This window comes from Alligator sinensis, unplaced genomic scaffold (assembly GCF_000455745.1).
Source record: "Alligator sinensis unplaced genomic scaffold, ASM45574v1 scaffold65_1, whole genome shotgun sequence".
Classification (NCBI taxonomy): Eukaryota; Metazoa; Chordata; order Crocodylia; family Alligatoridae; genus Alligator; species Alligator sinensis.
The window spans coordinates 1,357,527-1,370,629 of record NW_005842037.1 but is presented as its reverse complement, the minus strand read 5'-3'; positions in this window follow the sequence as shown (position 1 = coordinate 1,370,629).

The following is a 13,103-nucleotide window of genomic DNA, read 5'->3' as shown; positions in this document are numbered from 1 at the left end:
CCCCCCAATGCCTGCTGGTCCCCTCTGACTAGTTTGTAAACGGCCACTAGATCCCCCCTCAGCCTTCTCTTGTGGAGGCTGAACAGGTTCAGTTCCCATAGCCTCTCCCCATAGGGCCTGCCCTGCTACCCCCTGATCATGTGGGTGGCCCTCCTCTGGACCCTCTCGATGCTGTCCACATCCCTCTTGAAGTGCGGCGCCCAGAACTGGACGCAATACTCCAACTGCAGCCTGACCAGTGTCGCATAGAGGGGGAGAATCACCTCCTTGGACCTGCTTGAGATGCATCTGTGGATGTGTGACAAGGTGCGGTTAGCCTTCCTGACCGCGTCCCCACACTGGCGGCCCATGTTCATCTTGGAATCAATAATGACTCCAAGATCCTTTTCTGCCTCTGCACTGACAAGAAGGGAGTTCCTCAGCCTGTAGGTATGCTGCTGCTTATTCCTCCCCAGGTGCAGTACCTTGCAATTGTCAGTGTTGAAATCCATCCTGTTCTCATCCACCCACCCCTGTAACCTGTCTAGGTCCGATTGCAGCCTATTCCTCCCTTCTAGCGTGCCCACTTCCCCCCAAATCTTAGTGTCATCTGCGAATTTGAATAGGGTGCTTTTTACGCCCTCGTCGAAGTAGCTGATGAAGATGTTGAACAGTTCAGGCCCGAGGACTGAGCCCTGGGGGACTCCACTGCCCACATCCCTCCAGGTCAAAAATGACCCATCCACCACCACTCTCTGGGTGTGGCCCCTCAGCCAGTTAGTGACCCATTTGATTGTGTAGGTGTTGATGCCACAGTCCCCTAGTTTTTTAATGAGAATGGGGTGAGAGACAGTGTCGAAGGCCTTTCTAAAGTCTAGAAAAACTACGTCCACTGCTACACCTGCGTCCAAGGATTTTGTGACCTGGTCATAGAAGGCCACCAGGTTGGTCTGACAGGACCTGCCTCTAATGAACCCGTGTTGGTTGCCCCTAAGCATAATCTCCCCTGCTGGCCCCTCATGGACATGTGCTATGATAATTCTGTCAAAAAGCTTTACCCAGGATTGATGTCAAAGGGCATCTTAGTGCCCTTTGACATCATCTATCTTGCTGTGATTTTGATTCTCACCCATGACCACCTTCCTCCCAGAACTGGGGTTGAGTATTGAATGGACAGTTAGCTTTTCAATCTGCAGCACCTTCACAGCAAAACAAAAGTTACCAAGACTGGCATCACCGACCTTCAGTATACTGTTGACTGTGCTATCCTCACACACACTAAAACCAATCTGCAGTCCACCCTTGACCTTTTTTCATGTGCCTATCATAGCCTGGGACTCTCCTTTAATATTGGAAGACCAAGGTGCTCCATCAGCTGGCTAACATCAGCCTGCCTCCCTCCCCCCACAAATTACCATTGGTGGAGAGCCCCTGGTAAACACTTTGCATTTCCCATACCTTGGCAGCCACCTCTCCCACCTCTCTTGATGTAGAAACTGAACATAGGATTCCCTGTGCCAGCGTATCCTTCAGAAAGCTGCTTCACCATGTCTTTGCCAACCGAGATCTGCAGATGGAAACTAAGATACTGGTCTACAATGCAGTGGTTATCCCCATGCTCCTCTATGAGTGTAAGACACGAGTGACATATCAAAGCCATCTTAAGCACCTGAAATAGTTCCATTAGCATTGCCTCAGGAAGATCCTTTGCATTAGATGGAAAGACCACTGTACAAATACCAGTGTGACAGGCTAGCTGGCAGTGACTTAGCCCAGGGGTTTTGAAAGGGTAAAAAATGATTAGAGGACTTGGGATTTCCTTTCCTCACCAATCTGGTAATGATTTGGCCCAGGGGTTTTGAAGGGGTAAAAGATGATTGGAGGACTTGGGATTCCCTTTCCTCACCAATGAAGCCCCAGAGACTCACCCTCCATGTCCCCTGATTGGCCCCTTGGGTCACCTGGAGGGGGATAAAAGGGGCAGCACAGCTGACTCAGAGGAGACCAGTGAGGTACCACAAGGAAGGAGTTTCAAAGAGCTGGCAAGAGCTGGGCCAGCGGGGAGGAAGCAGTTGCCCCAGAAGCACCTGAAGGAGTAGGACCTGCAGGCAGCAGTTGGACCCTCAGCAGTGTGGCGTGCGGTCAGCAGGAGAGGCTCTCCGCTGGGCTCCAGGATCCCCTATGATAGGCTGTGGCCAGCAGGAGAGGTTCCCCAGATCCAGCAAGGATCTGAGCAGCAGCCTGAGAGGTTCCCAGCTCTGCTTCCAGCTCCTCTGATAAGAGGCCAGGAAGCTCAATGTGAGGTAGGGGCTCTGGGAAGGCCAAGACCCCTAGCAGGCCCTATATTTCTTGTTATTTGACATTTTGTATCTTGTGCCTTTAATATTTCACCAACCAGTATTGTTTGTTCTGCTGTTTGTGTTTTATATTTTGGTTAACCCTGTCTTTTGACAACTAGATGAATGTCTATGATTGCAATTGTCTAACCTTTGTTGAATTCTGCCCTGAATAATACCCCCTGGTTTATACTGGTTATACTCCCGGTACTGTTCTTTCATTAAAAGGTATATGGTTAAGTCCCCATTTTTGGTCTGGCTCTGCTCTATAGGGGGAGGAGAGTCCCTACACCTCCCACAGTGCTTGTGCACTTGCTTTGATCCCTTCAGTTGGAGAGTGGGTACCTCTTGGAGTACTGCCCGGGTTACAGCAGCATCCTCTCTGCAGCTAACATAACCAGCACTGAGGCAAAGATCATGAAATATCAACTCAGCTGAGCTGGCCACTGTGTGCAGATGGCTAACACTCATCTCCTGAAGCAAGTCCTCTTCTCTCAACTCAGTCATGGTAAGAGGACCTATGGAGGACAGAGGAAGCACTACAAGGACACTCTGAAACATACGTTAAGAAGGATGGCATTAACCTCACAAATTGGGAAGTGCTGGCTGGTAACAGGTTTCAATGGAGCTGCACCATACATCAAGCTACAGCCTACTTCAAAGAGAACCATCTTGCTCAGGAAGGTGAGAAATGGCAAAGGAGGAAGGAAAGCTCACAACATCCTAGCCAATAGCTGTGCCCTCCCCGCTGCCCCCCTTTCCCCCCCACCAGGCACCACCTATCATATCTGTAGAAAAAACTTGCAGAGCACAGATTGGACTCTTCAGCTATCTTAAAACTTAACTATAACCCCCCCACCTCCCTTAGGCAGACATCATCTTCATATCAAAGGATAGCCAAAGTATTGTTTAGGTCTATAATCAAAACTGTCAAACTGTCCCTTCAGGCTTTACATTCTATATGAATCTAGTTTTATACTACAAGTTCTTTGAACCATAAGCTACATTTATTTCCATTACATATGAATACAGTGCATAGTACAAGGAAGAACTAATTCCTGCTTAAAATAAAAATAAAACAAAACACAAATAACAATATAATTAATAACAACCATTATAAACAATATAGCATATAATACATTGTAATGTAATTATTATATAAAACTGCTAATGTATTATATGATGCTATAATAATGACACAAAAATAAAACAATATTGTCATGACAGCCTAATGCCTTCTTATTTGGACCACTCTGCCACTTCATTTCAATTGCAAAATACCTTCTAAAGCCAAAGACACAGATACTCAGTTTGCCCTAGTTACGCTCTGCACCCACAACAGAAAGAGACATAGGAGACTTTTAGCCACCTTGAATGCCCCTCCCCCCACCCCACAGTTCTTAAGGACAGCTAAAGGTTAGTTTAGTCCTCACTTGTAATCTGAACAGCTCTAATTTGGGCTAGCTGGAACAGCTCTGGGGACTGGCATATGTGAGGGGGATTCGCAATTGCCTTGTAATGGAGATTTGTTCTGTGAACGAAACTCAAAATATAGTAAGTATTCTTAGTTCACTCTGGCAAATGGTATTAAGCTAAACTCATTGTTATCTCATTATGTGAGGTGTACATGTCAGAACATACTGAAAACAGATTTTACACTGGCAATTTAAAAGAAAAATCCATTTTCTAACAGGAATATCTATATTTACATTCTGCGCTCCGATTAAGGGAAGAACTCTCAACTATATGTCACGGAACAAAGCAGTAGTGGAATTAAATGAATTATCTACTCTAGTTTAAAGTCTTAAAAGTAAATAACTACCAACAGAAGTCTTTTTTTTTCCTTTCTGACCACATGTAGCACCACTGAGTTGAAATTTAGAAACAGATTTTTCCCCATGGACAAGGAGTAATAATTTCTTTAGTGTCATGTCAGATTATACTCGGGGAGTCATGAATTATCACAGTAGTGATCATACAGTGCATTAAGATGTAAAATCATAGAGCTGTCAGAATGTGTTTTCCTTCTATTGTACATCCTCAGCTACTCATGTAGAATTTAAAGTGGTACCTGATGGAAGAAAAGTCAGGCCACAAAGTTGGTTTAGATTTCAAAATACTTTTCAAGCCATAATCTAAACCCAGCAGGACTGAGTAATTTTTTAAAGAAACTCCTTGCCATGCTATATTTTTCAGTTTCTGGCAATCTGTTTTCACATACAAACATCACATGCTTCTAAGACTACACAAGTGCCCATTCATTTTTCTATTTTTCACTTTTATAACAATGTTATGGGTGAAATTCCAGTACTATTGAAGTCAATAGTTTTGCCATTGACTTTAGAAGAGCTAAATTTTCACCCTATATATCTAAAATTTCATCTAAGTGCTCTTAGCTTTATGAGTAGTGGTATGAAATGAAGAGTACTGAAAATCAAGAACAACTGAGCTCTATACTCAGCCTTACCATTGACTTGACCAAGTTATTTATCCCTAGGTTTTCAAAAGGATCCTTTAATGCTATCTCAGTTTTTACTGGTGCAGCTTTTAACAGCTGGGCCTAGTTAATGTAGGGTTGCCAACCCTCCGGGATTGCCCTGCAGTCTCCAGGAATTCTAATATAATAAAAGTGCCGCCTCCTCCTGCAGCCTCGGGTGCGGGGGCTCCCTCCGCCTCACCTCCAGAGAGGGAAAAAAAATAAATTGCCACAAGCACTTTACTGTTGGGACCCAGGGCAGCCGGCCAGCAGCTCTCCCTGACTCCCACCCGGGCAGTTAAGGGTCCGTCAGGTGGGTACTTGTGACGCATGGAGTGGAATTAATTAGGCGGACGCTTATCGGTTGCAAAGCAAGATTGTTTACTCACGCCGTCAAGGTGGTGAAGGACGGAGGTTAGAAATACTTGGTTAGTTACAGCTTATAGGTTGTAGGTCGGTCTGCATAAGAGTTCGGTGGTCGGGCAGAGAAAAGGTTGGGCCGGCAGGTCGTTGATTTACGTCTGAGATTGGGTCGAGACACGGGGAACTGACAAGTGATCAAATTGTCAGTTACTCTGATGCATACGTTCAGAGGTCTCCAGGTTACGTGTGCGGAGGTTTCCCGTTCTTCACGGAAGTGAAGACGGGTTTTATTTGTGTAATAGCCAATTGCTTTTCGCCACGTCATAAATTTAATTAGAATCGCCAATTATCTAGCGGTCTTTGCTAGGGTGTTATCATAGGGTTACTCCTTGTTTTCTTTGGCCAATTATAATGATTTATGTACAGCACAGAAGGCTAAGTTCTATCTCTCTTAGTGGCGCAGCAATAAATTTCTTTTTGACATGCGCAGCAAAAAGGCGGTTACTGGCAAAAACTTTTGTTAACCCTTAGTTAACTTAGTGTAAAACAAAACTGCTTTGAATGGTTTTACTTGCTTGTGACATGGGCACTACTTAATTTGGTTGTGACATTTACAAGCACGGGGGCCAGCTGAGGAAAAGTGGGAGCCTCTCTGTAGGCCCTGCCTCTTCCTCCAGCCTTTGGTGCAGCTGCTCCCTCCACAGAGGCTCTTTTTAAGCCCTCTGATTGTGGTCCGGGAGTTTTTTTTTTAAATCTGTCCAAATGTCTGGGATATCCCTTTGCTCCAGAGGTGGGAGCAGGAGGAAGGTGGTGGGAAGCAGCAAAGAGCACACGCTGACCTGCCTGAAGCTCCCTGCTGCTTCTGATTGCCTCCCCCTCTCCCACTCCCAGAGCACAGCAGAATCCTGGACATTTGGTCAGGGTGAGGGGAGCAGGGGCTGCAGCTATGACAGGGCAGGGGGGAAGGGAGGGTTCCCTGTTCTCCAGGGCAGGAAAGGGGTAGGGGACAGCATGGACACATTGGTGTTCCAGCATGGACACATTGGTGTTCCAGAAACCCTCCAGAACAGATTCAAACAGAGTTGGCAACCCTAAGTTAATGTGAGCAACAAGTGCCTACCATATCTCCGTTTCTCAGGTTTCCTGCCTGGAAGGTAGAATTACCAAGTACTAGAATGCCAAGATTTCTATCCTCTGTATCTCAAGGGGAGAAACAGAAAATGTGGATATCAGACATGTTGAAAATTATTTCATACTGTGGCCCAACTTCTCATTCAAGAAAAAGAAAAATTGTAGTTTTGGGCTCATTCATTCCTCCTATACACAAAACAAATGCATAGCTAAGTAGCCTCATGTGAAAAATTATCTTGGGCATTCATTTAAATATGTCTATACAAGGCAGCCAAATATTTCCAGGCACAAATTAATTTACCTATGAATTTTTGTATAATAGGACTTTGTCATGTCTCCCTTTAATGTCACATGTAGTTTTAGCCTGCCATTTTAGGTGGCTTATTTCTAAATTATTGGTATATTCAGCATAGAAAAAAACTGCCAAACCATGCAGTTAGCCCATTAAAAAAAGAAAACACTAGCGCAAATACAGATGTGTGTGTCTTGTGACTATTTTTAGAAGTCGTAGACATTTTTAGATATCCAATTCATCTAAACAATTAGCTTTATATAGATGACAAACCTTTATGTCACATAGGTTTTACCTTAGACCATAATAGATTTTGTATATTAGTATATTTTGTCTTGGTATTTTAAAAACACACCTATCATTTTCTAGGCAAAAAACACATATTTTACTATGAAGAATATGTCAGCAATGCAGCTTTCCAGAAACATGGTAAATCAGCTTCATAGAATTCTGTGCTGCAATGGCGGGGCTCCTTCAAGAAGAGTTACCATGCTTAAACCTAGCTCATGTACCTTCACAATCACAATTACTTGCTTTAAGGAGGCTACACACACCTCTGTATCATTGACTAGTCACTTTGACTCTCCTTACAACATCCCTTCAAGCAAAAACTACCATGCTTGGGGAATCCAGACAATTGCACAGAATTCAAAACATGCTCATGCTGTGGCAGTATGAAAAAAAAAGCAAGTAGCATGTTCCAGGTAACTGTCACAACCCAAGGGTGTGATTTTGTTTGTGTGCGCTTCGGCACTGCTAAATTGTTCCCGCTAAATTGCAGCTTCTTTGCACGGTGGAGTTTTCTGCTGCAAAAGAGAACCCCGGTGCAAAAGAATTCCCGCCACCAGTAGCTTTCTTTGCAGGGTGCATTTCTTTGTTGCAGCACAGAGATGCTCGTTGCAAAGAGTTCCCGCCATTCGTATTCTAATTTGTGCCCCACCATTGGCCAGTTCTAAATTATTCACACGTGGCAGCTAGCGATTGGCTTGCTAGCCATATAAAAGGCTTGAGTGGTTTCCGCCCAAGTTGGAGGACTCCACGAACACCAGGAGGAGGAGACTTCACTCTGTGTGAAGATCTCTAAGCGCTGCGGAGCCTATCGGACCCAGCGCATTTCAAGCAGGCAACAGAGGTCTGATCAGCCTCTAGCCTCTCCCCGTCGCCGATAGATTCCTAGACGTATCCCTCCCTGTGTACAAAAAGAGGACCCACGAAGCCTAGCAAACTTCGTGTGAGTCTATTCCTTGCCAGCTGGAACAACTGACATAGTTGTTCAGACGACCAGACTACCTCAGAGCACAAGTTCCACGGAGCCTAGCAAACTTCGTGTGAGTTTATTCAGAGCTCTTTTGTACGAGTATTTTCTTTGGTTGACACGACGGGCTCGCGTTTAGAGCCTTCAGCTGGATTGGGCTAGAGTTCGCGAGTTTAGAACCCTTGTCCGCCTCTCTTCTTTCCTGTCTGTAACCGCAACTCAAGCAAGTTCTCCTGCCTGCACCGCGACCATCTTGGGTGTAAGTAAATAATCTTTGAATCAACCACTACGCCTCTGTGACTAATTCTAGCCCGTGCGTTCCTTACCGCCCCGCGGTCCCTTCTGACCCCGCGTGCCTGGGCTGCTGGCCACAGCCCGCGTGCACAAAGACGGGTCTGCATATCGCTCCCGGCTCGCACATGGCGACATGGGTGGGACCGGGAGACGGCCCGCACAGTAACCAGCAACTGTTTGTTTGTTTGTTTCTTTGTTTGTAATCAATTCTAAGTAAATTAGTGAACATGCTGATCCAGGATTTGACTGAAAAAGAATGAAAGGATAGGCAGTCAACACAGTTTTAGGGAAAATAAGACTGCTCAAACAACCTGATTTCATTTTGGATCAAAATATAATTTGGTTGATAAACACATCTGTGTATACATATACTTAGATCTTTTGGAAGGTATTGATTTGGCACTTGATGTCATTCTGAAACTGATAATAAATTAGTATTGTTCCATATCAGTAAAGCATATACTGACTGGAATAACAAATTGGCTAACTGCCAGATCTCAGAAAAGTAGTTGTCAGTGGAAATTATCGGGGGTGGGGGTGGTTCTTAGTAGGGTTCCTCAGAGAATGACACTAGATTTGATATTGTTTAACATGTTCAATGATTTTGAAATAAATAAATTAACAGATGAGACAAAGATTAGGAATACTAAGTAAAGATGAAGGCAGGACAATCACACAAAACAATGTGGACCATTTAGCAATCTGGAACCATTCAACTAAAGTGTGTTTTAAGCATTGTCAAATAATAGAATATCTAGGAACAAGAAATGCAGATGACAGCTACAGAATGGGGGACCGTACCTTGGTAAGCAGTGACTCCGAAAAAGATTTAGGGGCCACAACAGACAAACAATTCAGTATGAGTTCCCAGCGTGACAGGTGGCCAAAAGAGCTGAGGTAGTATAAGAGTGATGCTGTAGCTGTGATGGTCCAGAAATTATGTATGGCAAGGAATCCTTTTTATCTTCTATTGGATCAACTATGTAGCTGTGATAAAACTGAATAAGTTTTTGAACACAAGACATTCAGAGGGGAGGAAGCAAGAAAAATTCTCAAGGGTAGCAGACACAATTAGCAGAGAAAAAGAAGCTGTTTTTTTTTAAAAAGTGCATCCTTTGGATGTTCAGGAGAGGAATAAGGAATAGGAGCTCTATACACAGCAGAAGAAAAACAGACCCTGGAATACTGTGTCCAGATCTGGTGTCCACATTTAAAAAAAAATGTGCAGAAATTGAAGAGGGTTCAAAGACTGCAAAATTATTCAAGCAGTGAAGAGAGATGTTTATCTGTGAAACAAGGATTTCTTTGGATGGTGTCTTTTTTTGGACCCGCTATATAGCCAGATCCAGCTGGGGGGTTGGGGGAGGTGTTAGGGGTTTGGGACTCAGGCAGCAGGGGAGAGTGGGCATTGGGGGAGGGTGGCATTAATTGCCCCACCCAGGGGACTGGATATCAGGCTGGATACATAGCTGCAATAGAGTTAAGTAAGCTTTTGAATAGAAGGCAGGGTAGATTCACACCTGACAAACTAATCAGAGTAGATTTTATATCTGCCTACCTACATATCTACCTATTTACACAGCACAAGCTTTCTGAGTGGAGGCTCACTTCATCAAACAGCAGGGCAAACAACACACTGGCATGCATCAACTGACACATCTTGTGTAAAGCCAAGGAAGTGATACTCCTGCTGTACTCAGCACTGGTGACAGCGCAGTTGGAGTACTGCATCCAGTTCTGGGTGCCGCAGTTCAACAAGGACATGGAAAAACTTGAGGGTCAAGAGAAGAGCCACCCGTATTGTCAGGGACTTGTAAGACAAGCCATACGAGGAGAGCCTGAGGGACTTGGGCTTCTTCAGCTAACAGAAGAGAAGGCTGAGAGGGGACTTGGTAGCGGCTTACCGCTACATCAGGGGAGCACATCCAGAACTCGGTGAACACCTGTTCACCAGAGCACCCCTGCGGAATACCAGGAGCAATGGATACAAACTCCTGGAAGGCCGCTTCAGGCTCAATTCCAGGAAAACCTCCTTCAGTCAAGGTGTCCAGACTGTGGAATAAACTCCCTCCAGAGGTGGTGCAGTCACCTACCCTGGAAATCTTCAACATGAGACTGGACAGTCATCTTGCTGGGGTCACTTGACCCCAGTTGTCTTTTCCTGCCTAGTGCTCCGGCCTAGGGCAGGGGGACTGGACCCGATGATCTACAAAGTCAATTCCAGCCCCTAACAATCTATGAAATGCTTTCTGCTACATGTGTCAGGGCATTTTTAAGCTTCCCTCTTTGGGTGTTGGCTATATCCAAGGCTGGTGTTTTTCATTTTCATAGATTCGTAGATTGTAAGGCCGGAAGGGACCTCGGAAGATAGTTTCATAGTTGGTAGGGTCGGAAGGAACCTAAGCAGATCTAGTCCCACCCCCTGCCATGGGCAGGAAAGAATTCTGGGGTCAAACGACCTCGGCAAGGTGATTGTCTAGCCTCCTTTTGAAGACACCCAGGGTAGGAGTGAGCACCAGTTCCCTTGGAAGTTGGTTCCAGATCCTAGCCGCCCTGACTGTGAAGTAGTGCCTCTTGATGTCCAGCCTGAATCTATTCTCAGTCAACTTGTGGCTGTTATTCCTTGTTACTCCTGGTAGCGCTAGGGGGAACAGGGACTCTCCCACTGCCTGCTGGTCTCCCTTGGCAAGTTTATAGACAGCCACCAGATCCCCTCTCAGCCTTCTCTTGTGAAGGCTGAACAGGTTCAGGTCCCATAGCCTCTCCTTGTAGGGTCTGCCCTGCTGCCCCCTGATCATGCGAGTGGCCCTCCTCTGGAATCTCTCGATGTTGTCCACATCCCTCCTGAAGTGCAGCGCCCAGAACTGGACACAGTACTCCAACTGTGGCCTGACCAATGTCACATAGAGGGGGTGGATCACCTCCTTGGACCTGCTCGTGATGCATCTGTGGATGCATGACAAGGTGCGGTTAGCCTTCCTGACCACGTCCCCATATTGGCGGCCCATTTTCATCTTGGAGTCAATAGTGACTCCAAGATCCTTTTCTGCCTCTGTGCTGACGAGAGGGGAGTTCCCCAGCCTGTAAATGTGCTGCTGGTTCTTCCTCCCCAGGTGCAGCACCTTGCACTTGTCAGTACTGAAACCCATCCTGTTCTCATCCGCCCACCTCTGTAACCTGTTCAGATCTAGTTGTAGCCTGTCCCTCTCCTCCAGTGTGCCCACTTCTCCCCACATCCTAGTGTCATCTGCAAATTTGAACAAGGTGCTTTTCACCCCCTCGTCCAAGTTGCTGATGAAGATGTTGAACAGTGCGGGCCTGAGGACTGAGCCCTGGGGCACCCCACTGCCCACATCCCTCCAGGTCGAAAAAGACCTGTCCACCACCACTTTCTGGGTGCGGCCCTCCAGCCAATTGGCAACCCATCTGTGTAGGCATCAACGCCACAGTCGCCTAATTTTTTATTGAGAATGGGGTGAGAGACAGTGTCAAAGGCCTTCCTGAAGTCCAGAAAGACTACGTCCACCACGACACCTGCGTCCAAGGATTTTGTGACCTGGTCATAGAAGGCAACCAAGTTGGTCTGACAGGACCTACCTCTAGTGAACCCATGTTGGTTCCCCCTAAGCATGAACTCCCCTGCTGGTTCCTCACAGATGTGCTCCTGGATAATTTTCTCAAAGAGCTTCCCCAGGACCGAGGTAAGAATAACAGGCCTATAGTTTCCTGGGTCCTCGTTCCTCCCTTTTTTGAAGATGGGAACCACATTGGCCCTTTTCCAGTCCTCTGGCACCTCGCCAGACCACCTAAGTGCTCGTAGAGCTGTGCCAGGAGTCCCGCAATGACCTCTGCCAATTCCCTCAGCACCTGGGGTGGAGATCGTCAGGATCCAGTCCCCTGCACCAAGCAGGAAAGAACTGGGGGTCAGGTGATCCCAGCAAGGTGACTGTCTAGTCTCCTGTTGAAGATTTCCAGGGTAGGTGCTTGCAGGGTCTGACTGATGTGTGCCAACACTCCTGCTGGGACCAAAGCCAGAGGTGTATGTCCCTCTGCTCAGGGTCAGACCGATCCTCATATTTGGGGTCGGGATGGATTTTTACCCCATAGACTGTGTGGGGTTTTGCCCTATGTAGCGAGGAGCATGGCACTCAGCCTGGAATTCCTGTAGCACAGCAGCCCTCAACATTTTTGGCGGGTGAGCTGGATGGGCAGTGCCATCTGTCCGCGGGCTGGGTCCACTGATGGTCCTGATCTTGCACCTTAGGTCTCTGGCGATGTGTAGGGGGTACACATGCACCCCCTGTGAAAAGGCGCTGCCGACGCCTCTGGTGGTGCCTGCGGGTGGTTGCTGCTCGCCCCCCCCCCGTTGCTGACACTGCCGGCAGCATCTGCGGGCGGTCTGTGATCGCCACAGCAGCGTCTGTGGGTGGTCACCAACTGCTGGGCGGTGCTTGCCACCCACCTGCGCCGTGGCTACCTGCAGGAGCCACATTTCTGCTGCTGCCGCCTGTGCGGCCTTGCGTGACCCACAGCCTCGGGAGGGGGGGGCCCACAGCATTCATGCCTGAGGTTGCTGCCCCAGGGCCCCATGTGGCCTTGAGTGGGTGACAGCCCAACTCCCACCTGGCCCCTGGCCAAGGTGGGAATGCTCGATGCAGACCCAAGCTGGCGCCGTGAATGTGTGGGGCAAAGAGACCGGACCCAGCCGAGGCAGCAGCAGCTTCTCAGCCACTGGGAGGCCGGGGCTGCCTCGGAGGAACGCGCTCCCGGAAAACAGGAAGTCGCTTCCCTGGCGGCGGGGCTGGGCAGCTCAGGAGTTGGAGCACAGGGCCGGGCCGGGCAGGCGGCAGGCTCCCCGCTCGCAGGGAGGGAAGCGGAGGCTTGCGCCTCCTTCCGGACACGTGGGCCAGGCCGGGGGCGGGCCAGGGCGCGGGCATGGCGCGGGCGGGCGAGCGGCGCGGGGGCCGGGCCGGACCC